The sequence below is a fragment of the Alligator sinensis genome, unplaced genomic scaffold (genome assembly GCF_000455745.1).
Source record: "Alligator sinensis unplaced genomic scaffold, ASM45574v1 scaffold653_1, whole genome shotgun sequence".
NCBI classification, from domain to species: domain Eukaryota; kingdom Metazoa; phylum Chordata; order Crocodylia; family Alligatoridae; genus Alligator; species Alligator sinensis.
Genome location: NW_005842498.1, coordinates 429,062 through 449,178, shown reverse-complemented (window position 1 = coordinate 449,178; position 20,117 = coordinate 429,062). Strand labels below are relative to the sequence as shown.

The window sequence follows — 20,117 nt, the reverse complement described above, 5'->3', positions numbered from 1 at the left end:
GGAAAGAGGAGTGGGGGGACAGGGCACTGTCCTCTTCTGCATCACCCTCATTACATCCTGCCACAGTGGCATTCTCTGTTGCTCTGGCCCCAGGTCCTGGCCAGGTTCAACTTTAACTTGTGAGTTCCAGCTATTCTCACCTACAGGTGCAAGGGGCTGGATAGAATGTGATCTTCATCACTCACGAATTGTAGCACTGAGCAGCCGACACAACCCACTGTTCGGTGATGAGAACACCTCCGCAGAAGTTCCCAGAATTCAAGAACACTTGGTAAGGGACAGAGCCCTTCTGACAGGCATTGCCTCCCACAATCCTGTCATCATTGTAGTCACGAGGGACAGCAACTGAGGGAAATAGGGAAAGTCAGTGCTAACACCATAGTTCAGAGCACAGTGGCCAGAAAAGCAGCAGCACTCAGTGAGGTGCCAGGGACTTGGCAATAACCAAAGGGTTTGTACTTCAGGCAGCCCCTGCACATTTCTGAGGACTCCCTGGAATTGTCTCTGTTTTGTATCTTAGGGCATTTGTACACGCCACGATCTTTTTCGCTTACCCTGCCGCTGTAGCAGAAAGCCCCTTTTCCTCTTGCCTGCAGTTGCTCTCCCCTCCTTAGATATGTTTTTCCTCTTCTACCTTTTCTTCCTTCTTCTTTCTTTCACTTTAAGATAAGGAATTGTGTTTTGAAATGTGTATGTGTGTATTTTGTATCTCCCCTTGTATTTTGGTATTTTTATCTATTTGTGTGCCATGGCATTACATTTGTAGCTTATATTTTATACTCCTCACCTTTCAACTTTCAACTAAATGTGTTTAATTTCATAAGTAAGTTATACATTGTAACAATGTTAACAAGGGCAGGAATCAAACTGCCCTTCTCTGTATCAGGCTGGCCCCTGAAAGAGCAAGTGAATCAGTGATTGAATGTGTAACATGGTAGCAGGCAGCAATTAACACCTAAGAAAACTGCAGATCAACCAACGGAAGAACTCAATAGAAGACAATGCAACAACTGGGAAATCTCTAAACCTCACTGATCAAGGGCTAGAAGCCCTGGCCTGAGTTAATCAATGCCGGGGACCAACTTTTGGGCTGAATATCTCTGAATCGACCACTCCCAGTGCCCTATTCAAAATTCATCAACTGACTCCTAAACCTGCACGTACATACGGATGACCCCTGGAGCTGACAGATGCCGTGCAGTAGCCACCGAGGGGGGAAGTCCCATGAGGGTCAATGACCCCTGGATTGGGCTAACCTGAAAACTGGGGAGTCACCAAAGTCTGCCAAGGACAGATAAAAGGCAGTGAAAAGTGACCCTCAGTGGCACCCTCTTGATCTCCAACTTGACCAGCACCCGACCTGTCCAGCCAGACGGACCAGCCGGCGACCCCCTTCTGGAAGATAACACCACGCTGAAAGAATCCTCAACGACAGACTCCAGCACCTGCGGGATAGGTATACCTGACTCTTGTAGCTTGCTACTCTGTGTGTGTGTGTGTGTGGGTGTGTGTGTGTGTGTGTGTGTGTGTGTGTGTGGAAGGACCAGCCCCAAGGTTTATAATTTAGCTCATTACAGTGTTTCAATCTGCCTAATAAACCAGAATTTTAAGGATCTTGAGTTGGACATTTGTAGCCAACACCACAACTGCATTTGTGTTTGCACAAGCGAGATTTCCCGCTGCTTTAAAAGTCTTTTCAGCCTGTTAAACTAAAGCTGCTTGGACACATTTTATTTTGTGGTGCCGCCACCGATTATGCCACCCTATCTATGGATTTGTGTCGTGCAAACACTAAACAACTCAAAGACTTGTAAATATTTTCCTTTGCCACCAGGTGGTGCTGTGCTATTTCTGTAGTGGCCAGTAGATATTGCTGCTAGTTAATTTTTTTTTCTTCCTGCCCATCCATGCCTCCCTCCCCTGCTTCCACAGCTGACCGCTGGCATCCAGAGGACACTGTGGGGGCACCGAATAATCAATAAAGAGAAATGGAGTAGCAGCCCATATTGTGAAGTTCTGTGACTGTATTTACTACCCTCTGTCATTTTTGCACCTACCTCCACCAGAGGTACTGTATGTGCACCACGTGCCCATGTGCCCCCCACCCGCACCCCCTGCCTGCTGCACCCACCACAGTGTTCAGCACTGCCAAGCGCAGCGGCATCACCAGAATGGTAAGTCTGCAACTACTGTTTGGAAGGTGGGCACTGCCTGCCAGATATCCCAAGATATGCAGCATCCCTGGTGATATATAGGTAATATCAGAAATGTCCCACGATCTTGGGAGGAGGGATGGGTCTGCAGGCAGTGTTTGGACTTTCATTGGTTCAAAACCCCATTCTTCTTGTTTCTTCCCCTCCTTGCAGAACACTTTGGAGATCCGAAATTGAAAATTTTCAGCATTAAGGAAAACATGAATTAACACCACCCACCTGTTAGAAGCAAATTGTTTTCATTAAATAGGACTTTGTTTTTGTACCTTTTTCTATTTTCCTATTTTTCTATTAATTTAACAAACTCTGAAATTTTCTTTAATTGACTTATTATCTACTTTTTTTAAAATAATGCCTTTATGATAGAAAAATATTGTAATTGCACCCCATTTTTAAAATAAAGATTTGAAAATGTGTGCATGTTTTCTTTCATAGGCAGACTGGCAGTCTGTGCAGTTCAGGGGTAGGTGACGTGGGTTGGGAGAAGGGATGACCACGCCCGCGTATCTCAGCATGGGGATCCTTTGCTTGTGTGGGTTTATCTGAGTGATGGCATTACTGGAAAGAGTTGCAGGGTGGACTGTTATGGGAGGTCAAATGCTTTTCCAAAATGCTTGTTTTATCCCCAATCCCAATGCACAGCGATCCCGGCAAGCTGATGGTGCAGCAACTTTTTTCGAGAGAGACTTCCACTCACCCATGCAGAACACCCCATCCCATGCACAACAGGTCAGCTGCAGTACTGGGGCAGGCATGGGAGAGTCTTCCTCAGCATTTGAAAGCGTGCAATTAGCAACTCTTTCGAGCCTAATGCTTGGGTACGGTGGGTCAGCTGTATGCACATATGCAAGATAGTTTCACAAAAGACAAGAGTCACATGAATCATTCTCTTTTGACAATCCTATAATGATATTTATTTACCCTTTTTTTTCTTTGCAATACTAAAACCATGACACAGTTACATTCATATGAATCCAAGCATTCACTGAGAAATCACCCATGTGCCCATGCGGGGCAGAGAGAAAAAAATAACACAAAAAATAACATTCACAATTTCAGAACTTAATAGCTAGCATCAACTACTTGCAATATTTCTACTAAGAGCATAAGAGATTTTTTTTGTGTGTTCTTTCATTTTGTTTGCATTTTTTTGAGTGAGGAAGGAAGTGTAATATTTAGGGCTATGCAAAGCTTCAGTTGCTGATTCAATTCAGCAGAAATTCGGTCTGATTTGGTGGCCAAATCTCCAAATCTGAGTCAAATCAGAGGGCCTTTTAATCTCTCCAAATCGAATCAGAACCCTCTGAATCTGCTTGGAGAGATTCAGAAAGATTCGGAGATTTGGACATAGACACAGCTTTAAATAGTTTTTCTATACACCTCTAGGCAGCAGGGGCTTGCGATCGCTGCGATGCTGGAGTGCATGGAGTGTCCCATAGGAGTGCAGAGGGCTCCCTAGCATGCTCGGCAGCAGACCCAGAAGTGGACCAGAAGCATTTCCGGTCCACTTCCAGGTCCACTGGGGAGTGTGCTGGGGGCCCCCCACCTGCGCTCCCCAGCTCAGTGACTGGTGCCTCCTGGATCTGGGGGGGGCACCCAGGGTCCCCCTGTGGCCGATTGCTGAGCCAGGGATGTGCGGGGGCGGGGCACGTGCTCCCTGGCAGAACTGGAAGTGGACCGGAATTACTTCTGGTCCATTTCTGGGTTTACCACTGAGCATGTGGAGGACCCCTTCCACACTCCTGTGAGACGCTCCATGTATCCCAGTATTACAGCATTCACAAGCTACGCTGGTACCTCAAGGTACGTAGAAAAAACTTTTAAAGCCGTGTCTATGTCCGAATTACTGACTCTCTGAATCAACATCAAATCTTCAGATTCGGATTCAGCTGAGTTGAATCGGGGACAGCAATCCGAATCAACGAATCCAATCACTGTCCCTGATTCAGGATGAATCCAAATCTGAATCCGAATCGAATAGGGCCCTCTTTGCATACCTCTAGTAATACTGTATAGTGTTTATAGTTTACGGAACAGTAAAGTTAAAGTGTAGACCAGAGCCACAAGCATATGGTATTGTAGAGGTATTGTATAGATACTTTATATATAGTGTAAATAAACAATGCTGTATAGGTGCTGAGGAGAAAAATCCCAATTTTTTCTACATTTTGTCTATTATCCTATTTTTTAAATTTTTCTTTATTATTTAAATCTTTTTTAAATTATGCCTTTTTTGATTTAAAAAAATCATTTAAGTGCACCACATGTTTGTAAGAAAGATTTGAAATTGTGTCTATATGCATGGCGTGTTTTCTTTCATAGGCAGATTGGCATGCATCAGTCTGTGCAGTTTGGGGGTGGGTGGGTTGGGAGACAACATGATCACCGTGCCCCTGCTGCCTGCCTCAGCGTGGGGTTCCTTTGCTTGGGGGCATTTATGGAGTGATGGCTTTACTGGAAAGAGTTGGACTGTTATGGGAGGTTCAATGCTTTTTTTACCCCCAATCCCAATATACAGCAATCCTGGCAAGCCTTCTTGCAATCCTGCAGCACCTTTTGGCAAGCAACAGTTGTCCTCCCCCCAACCATCCACCGTAGAACCTGACAGACAGACAAGAAGAAAAAGCAGCAAGTGGCAATACTGGGCCAGGCATGCATGGGAAAGGCTTCCTTAACATTTGAATGAGAGCAACTCTTCTGTGTAATGGTTGGCTTTTCTTTTTTCCATCACTTCCAAAACACCCTTCCCCCCCCACCCCATGTGTGGTGCTTTGAGGCTGCCAGTGGTTGTGGGAGGGCTCATTATATACCTAGCCATCCTGAATCATGTCCTGTGGTGGAAGGGTTAAGTATACCTCTCATTGGCCAGCTGTGGGGGGGGAGAGGGGGTGTTGGGTGGGCAGTGGGTGGGTGGATGGGGACCAAGTGAAGAGCCTGCAGCCGGGGTCTGCCTTAGGAGTGTGGCTGGGGAGGTGGGGGTCATATTCCACCCCAAGCTCAGCCACAACCCACCATTTCAAAGACATTTCATAACACTCCTCCAAAAGCCGCATGTTGCACTAAACAAATAGATTCACAGTGGCAGGTGGGCAGGGAAGGAGAGTGGTGGGAAGCAGCCCCATTGATGCAACCCCATGGAAACTGTTCCAAGCCCTGGCAGCTTGGGAATGCTGGGAAATGTAGTCCTAAAAAGCCGGAAAAGTAAGAGCTCACCACCCACCACCATCAGCTGCAATCACCAACCACCCGGGGCAGCAACACCCACCCGCTACTCTCAACCCTGTACATTTCTGATATCATATGGTAAATTAATGAGGATCAAACATCGTGGCGTGTACAAACACCCTTAATGCCCACCAACACAGATAGCTTGTGTCCAGTATTTTTCTGGCTCAGGAAGCAAACAAGATTGGAGCTCAACAGCGTTGCTCCTTTGTTAGGAAAGCAGTGCTGGACATTCCTGTTAGGCCTTAAATCCTTCAAGTCCCCAAAGTGCTTTACAAATATCAAGTTTATAGTAGCAATGTCACCTAACACTGACATGCTTGCTACCCCCTCCATCTTTGGGGAGAGAAGAAGAGAAACAGCACCCATCAGCTTAGAGAAGGAAAAAAAAAGAAAATGATTCAATCCTATTGATACCGCCCCCTCAGCTTTTCCCCTTGGCTGTGAAAAGAGGGGAACAGAAGCAAAGTGAAAAGCAGTGAGAGGGTAGGGGTTCTCATTTTCTCTACCTGCCCAGAGGGCAGCAGATAGGCATGTCTGTTCTCATGGTGAACTCTCGCAGCGAGAGTCGGTGCTGAGGGTTTTTTTGACCCTCAGATATGCAAGTTACTCTGCATAGATGAGTGAATCCTGGGTTGCACTCAGTGGGGCATAGACAGATGTTTTGGGTCTTTTTCCTGTGCTGCCAGGAGCTTATGCGCTCAGATTCAATGCACCATGAGGGGGCCTCCAAGCTGAATTCTGCCAGGGCCTAATCTGGGAAAATGGACACAGAATGAGTACTCAAATAGTTTCTTCTGAACCTTTGCCCTGTCTCTGTCCTGACTCTGCTGTTCCTGGGTCTTGGCTTGAAGTTCTCTCTCAATAAATATAAGCAGAGAGAGTGACCAACCAGAAAGAGGCAAGAAATCGCAGGAACAGGCAGAAATAGAGACAGAAAGGAACCTAGAATTACAGAAAGCCACAGTTTAAAACTTAGCCCTGCTGAGCACTGAGGACAAGTAGGATCTGGAGGGTAAAATGGGTTTGGGAAACTCACCAGCTGCTCCCAGGAAGTTGAGAAACAGGAGGAACTTCATGTTCCAGTAGCACTGTCTGATGTGAGAACATGTGCCGCAGAAACCTCACCCTGCTTTATACCTCTCAGAGGGGCTTATCTCCTCAATCCTAGTTCCCAGCAGCTTGCTACTTCCCAGGGTCTTGCATCATCATGGACAAATGCTGCTTCCAACTGGAGGCAGGAAGGTGATGCGATCAGTGTGAGCATTTCCTAAAATGGAAAATCAAAGACAAATCTTATTTCACTTTTAGGAGGCACGTTTTACATAGCACTTAAGTGGATTCCATGTGTCTAAATCACTAATTGCAATCCTATTCCACCTTGCAAAATAGCCAGAAAACCACTAAGTGGGCTGGATTCCTCCAGTGACATTGGTCTGCAAAGTTCTGCAGGTGATTGGACTTGGCGTCCTGAGCATGCTCAGAGCTGATCCAGAAAAGTCAGCAGTGTTACCGGCTCTACCTGTGCTCTGCTGCATACAGGTTTCCCTCGATTTATGTGGTACACGCGTTCCCGGAAAACTGCGCATAAATTGAATTCACATAATTAAGGAAACCCAGTTTATAAAGTAACAAATAGGGATACATTTCTGTAACACTGAGGGAGGGAGGGGGTAAGGCTGGGACTAGGGGAGGGGCACAGCACAGCCCATCGGACACTCCCGGGGCTGCAGCAGGGAGCAAAGCAGGGGGAACTGTGATGGGTGCGGGGTGCAGGATGAGGGGGCATGGTTCTTGCTGCTCTGTGCACCCCAGGAGGGCTGCGGGCTGTGGGGGCTGCACTGGGCTCTTCCCAGGTGGCATGTGCTCCTGGATCTGCATGCGGGAGGAGAGCTGGTGGCACTGGGCTCTTCCCAGCACTCGGGGCAGGCCTCAGCAATAAGAGGGGGGCTGATGACACCACAAAATTTGCCATAGCCCCCCCAACCTGGCTTCACAGCGCTGCTGCCAAGCGCTGGGAAGAGCCCGGTGCCACTGCCAGCCCCAGCTGGCAGTGGGAGCTTGCTTTACTCCCGTGCAGAGATCCAGGGACATGCACCCCCCAGGAAGATCCCAGTGCAGCCCCCCCAGACCACAGCCCTCTTGGGGTGTGAGTAGCAGCAAGAGCTGTACCCCTCCATCCCGCACCCCGCACTCATACTTCCCTCTGCTTTGCTCCCTACTGCAGCCCTGGGAGTGGCCGACGGACTGCACCACGCATCTTCTGCCACCCCTTCCCCTACAGACTTACCTTGCTGTGCCCCGAGCTTCTGCTTGTCCCCACTCATCTCAGCCCCTGCTGCAGCAGCCCCAGGAACAGCCAACACCACCTGCCTGCACCATGTAACGGCGCGGCCCAGGGGTTGGGGTGAGTTGGGACAAGCGGCTCCCACCCCCCAGAGCCAATCGCGTAAGAGTGAACTTAATTCACATATAACGAATTTGGGGTATAAAAAGGGTCATCGCATATGAGCGAATTCACATATACAGAACCCACATAAATTGAGGGAAACCTGTAACCCCACCATAGCAAATGCTCACTGTGCAGAATGCCCTACTGACTGAGGATGCAGGGATCAACCTGGAAAAATGTAATGCTTTTTAAAGTGAATTATGATTACATCTGAGCTTTGGAGATGGTAAGCACAACCAAACTTGTTCTTCTGAATCTCATTTGATCACCTGTAGGAAGCCAAGTACAGTCATTTAGAAGGGCTTTCAAGCTGAAATGGAGACACCCAAAGAATCTCGGTGCCCTGGTGATTCCAGAACGGCCGGGAGTGGCTGATGGGCTGTGCTGTGCCCCTCCCTTAGTCCCAGCTTTACTCCGTCCCTCCCTCACTGTTCCAGAAACCACAGAGGTGCAAAGACCAGACTCAGACAGGAACCTTTCCTAATGATGGAGTCCAGGGGATCCAATGTCCAGGGAGGTTCATGGGGTGTGAGGAGGAAATCCTCCCCTTGGACAAAATAGGGAGTGGTGAAGGCAAGGCACTGGAAAGCAGTGACTTAATGTGCTTCAGACAGGCTGGAGCCCAGAGGAGCAGGGATTTCCTTGGTCATTCCAGAAAAGGGCGTTAAAGCCTGCAGAATCAAAGGATATGGTCTCTGTGGGACTGAGACACCTGCCCTTTGAGAGGATGCAGGCTCCTAAGCCACTAGAGTCTGGGACCTGAGGGGGGAAGAGTGCTGGTGACCAGACTGGAGTTATGACTCAGAAAATGGGGAAACAGTGGTGGGTAGAGAGAGGGAAGATAAGGCATGTGTACAGCAATCCCCTGTTACAGCTGTGCAGACGGCATCGGCTTTGAAGACTGCTCCAGACACAGCACTTAGGATCCCTGGTTTGGGGTAGACCATGGGGCTGTGATATAGTGAACTCTACCTATATGGTCAAAAAAGATCACTTAACTATGTGACAGGACACCTGGCGCAGTCTGTTGCCTATTGCCTACATCAGGGGCATCAAACCTATGGCTCACAAGCCAGATCTGGCCTGCAGACCTGTTCCCTCTGGCCCATGGGCCTCCTAAGTAACAGGTATGGGGGCAGGTCTTGCTCCAGAACCCAGGGCTATGGGGTGCTATTGGACAGTGCTGTTGATAGCAGGAGAATGAGTGAGGACTATGCTGACCCAGTCTTGCTTGCTCCACTGCTGCTTGCCCCGCCACTGCTCACCCCACTGCCTCCATCACTCACCCTGTCACAGCAGCCATACTTGCTTTCCCTGCTCCTGGCCCTGCTTTGTAATTCAGGTGTTATTCTTTATACTGGTAAGACTGAGTAGGTGCTGCCTATTTCAAGTCTGTGATTTGAGGCTCGTGGGGTTCTGAGAAACATGATAATGAGCTTTAATGAGGCTTACAAATTTTTGCACTGCCTGTTCTTGCATTTTATTCTCATTGTTCACACGATTTTGGATTGGTTCATGCTGTTGGTAAGTGCAGTTTTGCTCCAGTCTATGTACTTAAAAGAAGTGGTTTATGGTGGGGTGGGAACATTGGGAGACCCAGAATACCTATGTGAGTGATGAGGTAGGAGTTGGGCAGCAGAGGGTCCCTCCATAGACAGGGATGGGACGAGGTCATGGAGGAAGGGTTTTAGAGAGAAAGGGGGATACAAGAAGCCTCTGGTGTGTGTGGCTCTCAAGGGTTTTTTGGGTTTTTTTTTTCTTTTCATAGCTGAATAAGTCAGGAGAGAGGGAAATGACCCAAGAAAACTAAAGGGAAGTGGATGATACAGTTCTTGGCAGGAGTCTCCTCAATCCAATAAACATAGTTGTAGACCTTGGTGTAGACACCAGGGTAACCCTTCAGAGCACAGCCAATCCCCCAGGACACAGTCCCCTGGAGCTCCCCATCACACATGACTGGGCCACCAGAATTGCCCTTTGAGGGAAAGGGTTTTGGGGTTGCAGTATTCAATACAAGCTCCATGAGCATACAACACTGTCCAGAAAGGTTTCCTCCTTCTAGCTACACAAGAATCCTGGAAGTCTGGTGTGAGACGCAGTGCTTAATACAGGCTCCAGTGCTTCAAGTGGGCTTGGAGGAAGGGAACTACATATCATTCCTTCTGGTGACTGCCACCTCATCCAGCACTCAGAGGGGGTAGAAAATGCCATGCAACCAAATGTTGCTGTTCTGAGAATGGGTTGGTGCTGGATGCTTGGATATGAGGAGCTGAGAGGTCCCCACAACTCAATCTTTGCTCTGTTAATGTTAGTCATTCCCATCAATAAGAAACTGGATTGAAGCTGGTCCACCAGGCGAAAAGGCCAAATAAAATGGCCAGTGGTTCACTGTTGTCTTGTCTTGTCTTTACCCTTATATCTGGTAAATATTTTTGTTTTCTTATCATGACAGAGGTGCTCATAGTTCTGGCACAAGTTATAAAAGAGGTGAGAGAAAAAAAAGGTGATCCCACCCTCTTCAAACAAAGGGAACAGAAAAGGGCTCTCACCTGGCAGGACTCTTTGCCACCTTCAAAGAATCCTATGCACATCATATTGTACGTGATTTCCCCTGGATATGCATATTCACACTCAGCATCAGGCAGGATCAGAGCCCACAAGCAGAGGAGAGTATCAGGGTAGTCACCTCCCAAGAGGAAGGGGATTGGGTTAGGAATCACCTTAGACAGTAGAATAAGAAATACTTTATTTTTAATGTGGCAGACATCTGGACTGGAGAATCCAAAAACATAGAGGGAAGCAAGACCTGTTGGTCCCTATAAGCAGATGTGTGTGAAGATCCCAGTGACTGCATCAGTAGGAAATGGTGATTGCAAGGTGGGGCTGAAGAACCTTAACAGTGTTGCATGGGCAGGTCAGTCCTGGCATGACACTGAGTGTTGCAAAATGGGATTGAAATGTATGTGGTGCCCACCCAGGAATTATGGGAATGGGTCTATGTATAATGTTTAATGTTCTTTCAACCTCATGGCCATCGCTGAGGGTGTTTCCCCATCCAGAAATTAGAAACCAGGTGTCAGGAGCTGCCTAGCGGGAGGGCAGATTGATGGATTTGACATACTTAAATTTGCTGGGGTTACCAGTTTGATCAGCATATCGTTATTGATGGCCCTTGTGTTGTATTACAGGTGTTGAATGATCTTTGCAGGATTGATAACCTGTTCAGTCCCTTCTTACGTGCTGAGATCATACTCTCCACGCCACATCTGCATGTGATTGCAAAATCAACAGTAAAACAGCAATTACGCATGAGCGCGGTACTGGCCATGTCTCAAGAGTTTGAATACTGGGGAGAGCAGACACTTGTTCTCAGTCACTGTTCAAAAGAGGAGCAGTTCTGATTGGGTCTCCTGTCTCTATTCCAATTGGACAGCTACTGGGGTCTATTAGCTCTGGGTTCCTGCCTTCAATGGGAGCAGAAGCTCAATGCATCAGAGAACCAAAGCAGGCCACAAAGGGGAATATTGTGTCTGCCCCAAGTGGTCAGCATTCAGAAGTGGGATGCCTTGCCCTTCTTGAGCAGTGCTCTGTGATACAGAATATTTAATTGTTCATGTAAGGCAGAACTGGCAAGGCAATACCCAGTCCAGAGGCTCTCCTGTTGTAGCCCACAGATCCAATTTTTTTGTTCAAAAGAATTAACGGCTTTGAGGACCAAGGGGAGGAGGTGCGGGGCTGGAAGGCTCCTTCTCTCGAGACATGTCCGCCTAATGAGGTTGCTGGAGAACCCTGGCCTAATCCATCCCCTGGAGCCTGCTCAGGGTGTTCCATGCAGCTCATAGCCAGCTAAGCTCACCAGGCCCTTAATGCATCAAGGAATGGTGACTGCTCCTTGTTTGTAAATGTTGTAGGAGCAATAGCAGCTCACCATTTCTTACCTATTTGCATCTCCAAGCCCGTTCTTTGAAGAGGTAGGTTCAGTTTTGACCTCAGTCAGTATGAAATGCTATCACCAATTCAGTTGGATACTAAGTGCAGAAGTTCCCTGCCTCTGTTGGAAGTTTTGGCTTGTTTGTGTGCAGATGTGTCATCAGCTCAGCCTCCCCAGTAAAATATAGTTATATCAAGGGAAGATGGGGCAGACATGCAGCCAAACAGCAATGTATCTTAACAGGTTAGGTTAGACAACGAAGGGACAAAATAGACCTGACTAGAGCAGTGCTTCTCAACCGGAGTGTTGTGGCACTGTGGGGTACCTTGATTTTTTCAAGTATGCCATGGGGTGCCACATTACGTTAGCACTGTTAGGTGTACAAACGTGATTCACAAGATAAAACCCAGAGATATCATACAGGAATCCATGAGATAAACAAACATTCTGACCCACTGTGGTCTTTCTGAATTCTTTGCAACACAAAAATTGCTTTATTATTTTACCATAGTCAAAAAACAAGTGAAAATAAATCTGGCATTTTCCAAGGGGTGCCTTGAGTCTAACAAGGTTGAGAACCACTGTTCTAGAGCACCTGAAGAAGGACAGAACATTACTAACAGGTTCAGGAATTGGCCTAAACAGGTGGCCAACTGTAAATCTAAATGCAGAGAGCAACTTCCTGGGACCTGCAGTGCCTGGGAGTAGAGAGGAACATCTTGCTGGCACAATGTTCAAGCTGATAGGGATAAAGGAGAGTGGACAGTAGGAGGCAATACCCTCTTCTGCATCATTCATATCACATCCTGCAACACTCTGTTGTTGCTCTGGCCCAAGGGTCCTGTCTAGATAAATCTGATTAGCTGGTGAACCCAAAAAGATCTCACCTGGACAGTTTGTGCTTATCAGACAGGTAGAATGTGAGCAGCTTGCCGAGCTCATCTGAGCCCAATACTTCCTGCCTATGGCAGGGAACCGGACTTGGTGATCGTACAGGTCCCTCCTGGTTCTATGATTCTGTCTTTATCACTCAAGATTTCTAGCAGTGAGCAGCTGATGCAACCAATTGCTGGTTGAGGGAGTCCCCAAAGAAGTGGTATCCAGGATTCAGGGATGCCTGATGGGGCACTATTGTCGTTCCTCTACAATTTTTCGGTTGGGAACCTTGGGCCACCCCCGTTAGGTGGCCGTCAGTGTTACTGGCACCCGGCGGGTTGCCGGGCAGGTCTTTCCTTGGAACCTTCTTTCAAAAAAAAAAAATTCTTCGGGGGCCGCCACTGTGCATAAAGTAAGGCGGCTGGGCTCCCGAACATTACACAAAAATTACGTGGGACAACTCATAAGAAAACAGGGTGTGTGTGCAGGGTCAAAGATGCCTGATGGGGCACTGAACCCTTTGGGCAGGTAAAAAGGATGATGCTTTGTCATCCTCATTCTCAACAGGAAGAGTAACTGAGGGAAAGAAGCAAACTGGGTATCGGAACAGTATCTCAGAGCAGAGTGATCTGAAATGCCACAGCATCCAGGAAGCCCCCAGGGAACTGGCAAAAGCCCAAAGTGTTGGTATATCGGGAACTTCCTTCATCTCTCTGAAGACTCCCCATGAGTCTTCCATACGTTATGCCTATGGCCCTCAGGAAGATGGGTGTGATGCATCATTTTCTGATTGAGGATTAAAAGAGGATTGGAGGATTAAAAGAGGATTGGAATGCAACAGCTGTGATGCTATACTGCCAGAGAGACAGAGTTGGACATTTCTATCACGCCTTAAATCCTGAGTGGTCCTAAAGTACTTTACATAGCTAGGCTACCTACTGCTAACATACTGCAATCTGTCAGGTGAAAGACAGCAGTGGAGGGAAACAGCAAGCATATTAGCTTAGGGGAAGAAAAAAGGGATGTGATCCCATAGTATTGACACCATCTCTAGAATTTTCAAGGAAGACAGAGAATATGTACTCTCACCGATTCCTCTTGCTCATATGGCAGTGGGCCTTATGTTTTGGGCTAGAAAAGGGACTCTTTTATGGTGTAAAAGAGTCAGTGCAGACTTTTTTTGACACTCAGGTACACAAGTGTCTCTGCACAGATGGGTGGATCCTGGGTTGCACTCAGTGGGGCACAGACTGATGTACTTGGCTTTGCTCCTTTGGTGCTAAGTATTTGTGCCCCCTGACCCAAGGCACAGTAACTGGGGAAGATGACTGGAAAGTGAGCACAGGGTGGTAAAATACTTGGAGTGAAGGAGCAGGTTATAGAGGTCCATGTTACCCAAAAGAACAGGCAGTTACTTTGCAGTTCCTTAACATTGGGGAGGGGATGCCTGATAAGCAAGGGCTGGGTTCCCTTGCTTGGGGTCATGGCTTTGGCAGAGCAGGGCCTATTCTTCATGCAGAATTGTGCCCAGAAGTACAGGGGACTAGGAAAGGAGAGAGCAGCAGGGCACAGCAGGGTTAGAGGGTCCTAATACCAGGCCTTGCTGACATGTTGAGTATCACTCAGCATTGCCACAGCAACTTGATTCAAGAACAAACCTCCTTATGAGTAGCAGCTGCATTTAAATACCGGCAGCACTGCCGGTTTTCCTGCTTGACTGGTGGGGAGGCAGTTTCACTTTGGAAGGCCGGTACAGGAGCTGGAGCAAGCAGAGGGTCACATTCTGGTCTTTGATCAGGTCAGTGCTTTCCCTAGAAACTACCTTGCTGATAGTTATTGCCATTTACAAATATAGTGTCCTTGCAGGTGGCAGTATGGAAAATGGGGCCTATTTTTTGACCCCTCCTACAATTATTCTCAGTATCTGGAGCAGCAATTAACATAAATAAGAACAAGGTGTTGGGACTGAGAAGTTCAGAGTCCACCTTTGTCTGCTGTTGCGCTTAGAGATTGTGCTGAGCCTTGCTGGGACTACAGGTATTTTAGGCCATAATTCACTTGCTGAATTGACCCTGGGAAACTGAGTTTGTTTATGGCTTTAGGGTGAGGGCCATGAGACTGAGGGAAGGGATGAAGTTAGTGAAGACAGTCCTGTCACCTCTCTGCATGCAGCAGAGATGCATCGATAGGCAAAGAAGGGGGTTTGGCATGTGAAGCTGCAAGCACTTTTGATGCTCCTGTTGGCTTCACAGTTCTCACAGGTTTGTGCGGTACACAGGAGGAACTGGTCACTCCTCCAGACTTACCAAGGAAGGGCACAAAGAGGAAAGAAGTTAATGGAGGAGCTCAGGAGGATGCACCTACTAGTTCCATGACAGTACCTGAGGCTCTGTCTTATATGTGCATTTGCTTTAAGGCAGGAGTGTGAAACCTAGCTCATGAGCTAGATTTGGCCCACAGAGCCTCTATATTTGGCCCACCAGGCCACCAGAGGACTTGCTGCTGCCCCTACCACCTCTGAACTCTGCATAGGCACTGTGGCAGCCCTCATGCCCTGGGATGGATCTAACTTGCAGCAGCCTTGCAGTCTGGAGCCAGCCTGGGGCCCCAGGTGAATTTGATGTCCCTGCTTTAAGGCATGTCTCCCGCTGGCAGATTCAGGTTACTGTATTCCTGCAGTGTAAAGGAGAACTGAGGAAAGCACCAAGCCAAAAGCAGTGTTCTTGAGAACAGTATTTCTCAGGTTTGGTTCATCTGGACCAGTGCTGTCCAATGCAGTCCTGTCAGGCTTCATACTGAGAGGCGATGCCCCTGGGATCATCTTCACCATGCAGGTTGTGCTGGCAGCACATGGCCCCCTGCTCCTTCTGCATAGGTGGTACACAGACCCCTGGGTCTTTCCCTGATGCATGGCAGTGGGAGAGATGGGCATCTCATGTAAACTGCAGCTTGCAGGACACATGCTGGCCACCAGTTGGATGATCCTGATCCAGAAGACTGTGTCCAAGATGAGATAGTTCCCTGCAAGCACTGGGGTGGATGGTGTTAGCTATTTTATGGTTAACTCTGTGCAAGAGCCAGCTGTAGGGCAGAGTATGCAAAACTGCTACCCAAGAATCTGCTCAGTGTCAGAAGGGATTATGGAGCTGCCGTTTGCCCTCTGCTCGGCTATCTTTCCTGCATGAGACCTGATGGTCTCTGAAGTGAGAGGTCCAATGCAGCATTGCCAGGATTATGGACACAGCTTCTGGGCTTTTTCCAATACTGAAAGACAGTACACATACATCAGTAAGGAAGGCTGAATTTGTGGTGAGTGTCTTCCTTGAGACCCGCAACACAAGACCCTTGATAATATCGTGACAGTTTGATATTATTTGTGGCAGAACCACTGTTTGGGCTGTTCTCAAGCACAGCTCTGCTCAACTCCAGCTTCAGTATAAATCCTTGTGCAGTGTTTCTGTTGTTAGCAAAGGCCAAGGGAAAGTGGACGAGTATGGCAAAATGGCAAGTGGCTTGCTGCTCTGTTTAGGAGACGAGCTGATGTTTTGGCTCCCAGAAAAATGGGCACTGGCTGAAGAGGCTGGGAATGGTTCCTTTCATACCTTGTCCTCTCCCTGTCCTGATGTGGCATTCTTGGATGCTTGAATGGAGTTTTTGTTCAAATAATGTAAGCAAAAGCAGAGAAATGCTGAGAAAGTTACAGGTCTGAAGGGGACGAACATGAGAAAAATCAGAGAAAGGGAAGACTGAAAGAAAGGCAGAGAAACCTGATAGGTATAGAAAGCTAGAGCCTACAACAGAGAATCACTGAGGTCTGAGGACAGTTGGAGGATCCTGCGAATAAAATAGGGTTTGCAAAACTCACCAACTGCTCCTAGGTAGGCAAGATCAGGAGGAACTTCATAGTATGTCTGCAGATATCTGCTGCGAGACCATATAGTGTAGAAACCTCCCTCTGCTTTATACCTCTGGAAGGAGTTAATCTCCCCACACCCCACTCCTACCAGGTTGCTGTTTCCCAGGATCTTGCATCAGCTTAGAAATATTTAGTTAGCAACTGGAGACAGGAAGGGAGGAAATAGCTAGAGGGATTTCCCAAAGGGAAAGATGAAGGCCCAGATCCTATACCTGACTTTCATTTGTCTGAGGGCTGGCCAATTTGCAAGCAGCCTGGAGCTACAGACCCAGGGCCCATACACCTTGGGGGCTGGAACGCAGGTCCCTGGCCCTCCCAAATCACATGAGTTGTTCATTACCCTCCTACATTGTGTGCACAGTGCAGGAAGCCCACCTCTCTGTCTCCTGTCCATGTTCTGTGTGGGGAGCCCAACACCCCTCTCCACTGCGCACACAGTACGGACAGTCCAGGTCCCACACTCTCTTGCCTGCATATGCCATGCAAGAAGCTCCCCCCACATCCCCCTGCAGCATAGGCAGCCTGGCTCCCTTCGCTGTATGGGATGTGAGGGTATTCCAGCCTCCTCCTGGCTGCTGGGCTAGGTGCACCTGGGGGTGAGGAAGGTTGTGGTGGCTGGACAAACCTTCAGAGTCCACATATAGCCCTTACACCATGAGTTGGAAAGCCCTGATCAAAATCACTAACTGTAATCCCATTCCATTTTGCAGAATAGCCACAAAACCACTAAGGGGGCTGGATTCCTTGAGTGTCTTTGGTCTGCAAAGTTTTGCAGGTGATTGAACTGGGCTCCCTGCACATGCTTAGAAGTGATCCAGAAAGGTCATCTCCACCTGTGGGCTCTGCTACAAAATCTCCACCATGGCAAACAGTCACTGTTCAGGGTGTCCTGCTGACTCAGGGTACAGGGATCTACCTAGATATTGGGAGTACTTTTCCTGATAAATTATGATCGCAGTTTAGCTTTGAAGATGGCAAACACAACCAACCTGGCTCTTCTGGATTTCTTTTGACCCTCTGTTGGAGGCCAAGTGCAGTCACTTAGTGGTTTTCAGGCTGAAATGGATACATGTGAGTAATTTCTGTGCCCTAATTTTTCCGCGGCTGCTGTGTACAGTGGAGTAGGATCATGGTTAGTGCATTACGATGCAGAAAGCTGCATATGTACCCACTTGACAACTTTGAGGTAAAAGAGGGCCTGGCCTGAGTCTCTTGATTTCTCATAGGCAGAATATTATCTCCCCAAATGTGTAACACCACAGTTGAGGCCTCTCCATCCTCACCTTCCTTTACCAATAGCCAAACCCCTTGCAAGTTTTTTAAAGTGTCTGACTCACTGGGGATGCACATGTGCAGCTAAGTCACAAAAACAAGAGTAGCCAAAAATCCGTGGCTAGCCAAGGTTACTCCCTGGAGGTAGCCCTTCCCTTGTTTTAGCTCCAGTTGCTGAGTGGATAGGGCACAGGGAACTGAAGACACAGATTCCTGGTACTCTCTTATCAAGAGAGGGGGCAGCAGCTCTGTGACTTCCAGATGACTACTCAAACCACTGCATCCCAGGCCCGTTATAGCTCAGTCTTGTACTTTATTGCCTTTTTGAGGCTAAGGCCCCTGGAGGACTATGAGAGGGAGATATTTGGGTCCTGGAAGAAAATGGCAAGCTTAAGCATGCAGTACTGCCAACTTGCATGATTTCTGGTGCTGTTCTTAAAGTCTACGCTTTGGGAATGTGAAAAACGTAGGTCTTTCTTATAAATATAAATAAATAGACAAATGAATAAATAAATAAAAGAAAGAAAGAGCTAAGTTTTTCACCCAGGCATTGGCGACGTGTAGGGGCTGCACGCGGGTGTACACCCCCCCTCCCCCCTGAGCTTGGCAGTGCACCCCGTGCAAAAAGTGCTGCAAACACTGTCGGTGGTGCCTGGGGGCGGTCGCTCCTCGCCACCCCCCTGCCCTCGCTGCCAACACCACCGGCGTTGTCTGTGGGTAGTCTCTGATCACTGCTGGCCACTGCTGACGGTGGCAACGGCGTCTGTGGGTGGTTGCCGACTGCTGGTAGGTGCTTGCCAGCCCCCTTCCCCGCTACTGCTGCAGCTGCCTGCGGGAGCTCCCTGCTCACCACAGACATGTCCCCATTGTCAACACTGCCACTGCTCCCTGCTGGTGGTCACTGTGCTCACCCCCCAGCCTCTGGGGGCATGCGGTGTTCACGGACCCACGGAAATGGCTGGAGGTTGTTACAATGCCAGAACCACTGCCACTGTCTCTGCTTGCACCTATGAGGTGCCTGTCCAGGCAGGACCGCTTATTGTTGAAGCTTCCACCAAGGTCTTGGGTTTGGCACTGTGGAGACTGTGGCTTGCAGGATCCTTCCAGTGATAGCCAGGTAAGGGAGTGTCTGCGATGTGAGCAGTACCTCCTCCTGGTGTCCCTCAGGGAGCAGGCAAGAGAGCTACAGGAGGAGATGGCAAGGCTCTGAAGCATCCTCAGCCACAAAGACTTCATTGATTCGATGCTGAGAGGGACTTCTAGGACTGTGGAGGAAGGACTGCTAAAGGCAGCACTAGAGAAGAGAGAAGACATGGATTCCCAGGAAGGTGGAAGCTGGAAGCTTGTGATCTCTGGCAGCAAGAAGAAATCTTCATCTCCACCTGCAACAGTTCATCTGGAAAACAGATATGGAGCCCTAGCAACAGACGGAGAGGAGTATGTTCCATTGGTGCAGGAGGACAGGCCAGGCCTCCCCAAGGTTGGAAGGATTGAGACAACCACCACCAAGAAGAATCGATGGGTAGCGGTAGTTGGAGACTCACATTTGAGGGGGACGGAGGCGTCCATCTGCCAGCCTGACTTATCTCAAAAGGTCTGTTGCTTGCCTGGAGCCTGGATCTGAGATGTCATAGAAGGATTTCATAGATTTCATAGACATTAGGGCTGGAAGTGACCTTGGAAGATCATCGAGTCCAGCCCCCTGCCCTAGGGGCAGAAGTCAGCTGGGGTCACAGGATCCCAGTAAGCATCCAAATTTCTCTTGAAGGTGTTCAATGTAGGTGCTTGAACCACCTCTGATGGCAGGCTGTTCCAGACATTGGGGGCTCGGACAGTAAAGAAATTCTTTCTTATGTCCAGCCTGAAACGGTCTTGCAGTAGTTTATAAACGTTTGACCTCGTCATCCCTTGGGGCGCTCTGGTGAACAAACGTTCCCCCAAATACTGATGGACACCCCTGATAAACTTGTAGTTGGCCATCAGATCACCCCTGAGCCTGTGCTTTTCCAGGCTAAATACCCTCATAGATCTTAGCCTGTCATCATAAGAACTGTTTTCCTGACCTCTGATCGTGTGTGGCTCTTTTCTGGACTCTCCCAAGCTTTTCCACATCCTTTTTGAATTGTGGGGCCCAAAACTGGATGCAGTACTCCAGCTGCGGCCTCACCAAGGCCGAGTACAATGGGAGAGTGATGTCCCGGGATTTGCTTGAGAAGCATCTATGGATGCAAG

General features: G+C 48.4%; 1 long non-coding RNA gene, 1 pseudogene and 1 gene segment (V, D, J or C); 1 reads left to right on the top strand and 2 right to left on the bottom strand.

Moving 5' to 3' along the window:
* LOC102370333 overlaps positions 1-2,595 on the top strand; it is a 6,772-nt gene extending 4,177 nt beyond the window's left edge. Inside the window, exons 3-5 of one of the 2 annotated variants that reach the window (XR_324723.3) lie at positions 147-271; positions 1,933-2,174; positions 2,367-2,595. This is a non-coding gene — a long non-coding RNA (uncharacterized LOC102370333). The remainder of the gene's footprint in view (positions 1-146; positions 272-1,932; positions 2,175-2,366) is intronic. The other variant, XR_001358635.2, reaches the window with a different exon arrangement.
* LOC102370492 overlaps positions 1-6,517 on the bottom strand; it is an 8,821-nt pseudogene extending 2,304 nt beyond the window's left edge.
* Positions 1-20,117, bottom strand: part of LOC102373252 — a 322,638-nt gene that overhangs the window by 34,394 nt on the left and 268,127 nt on the right.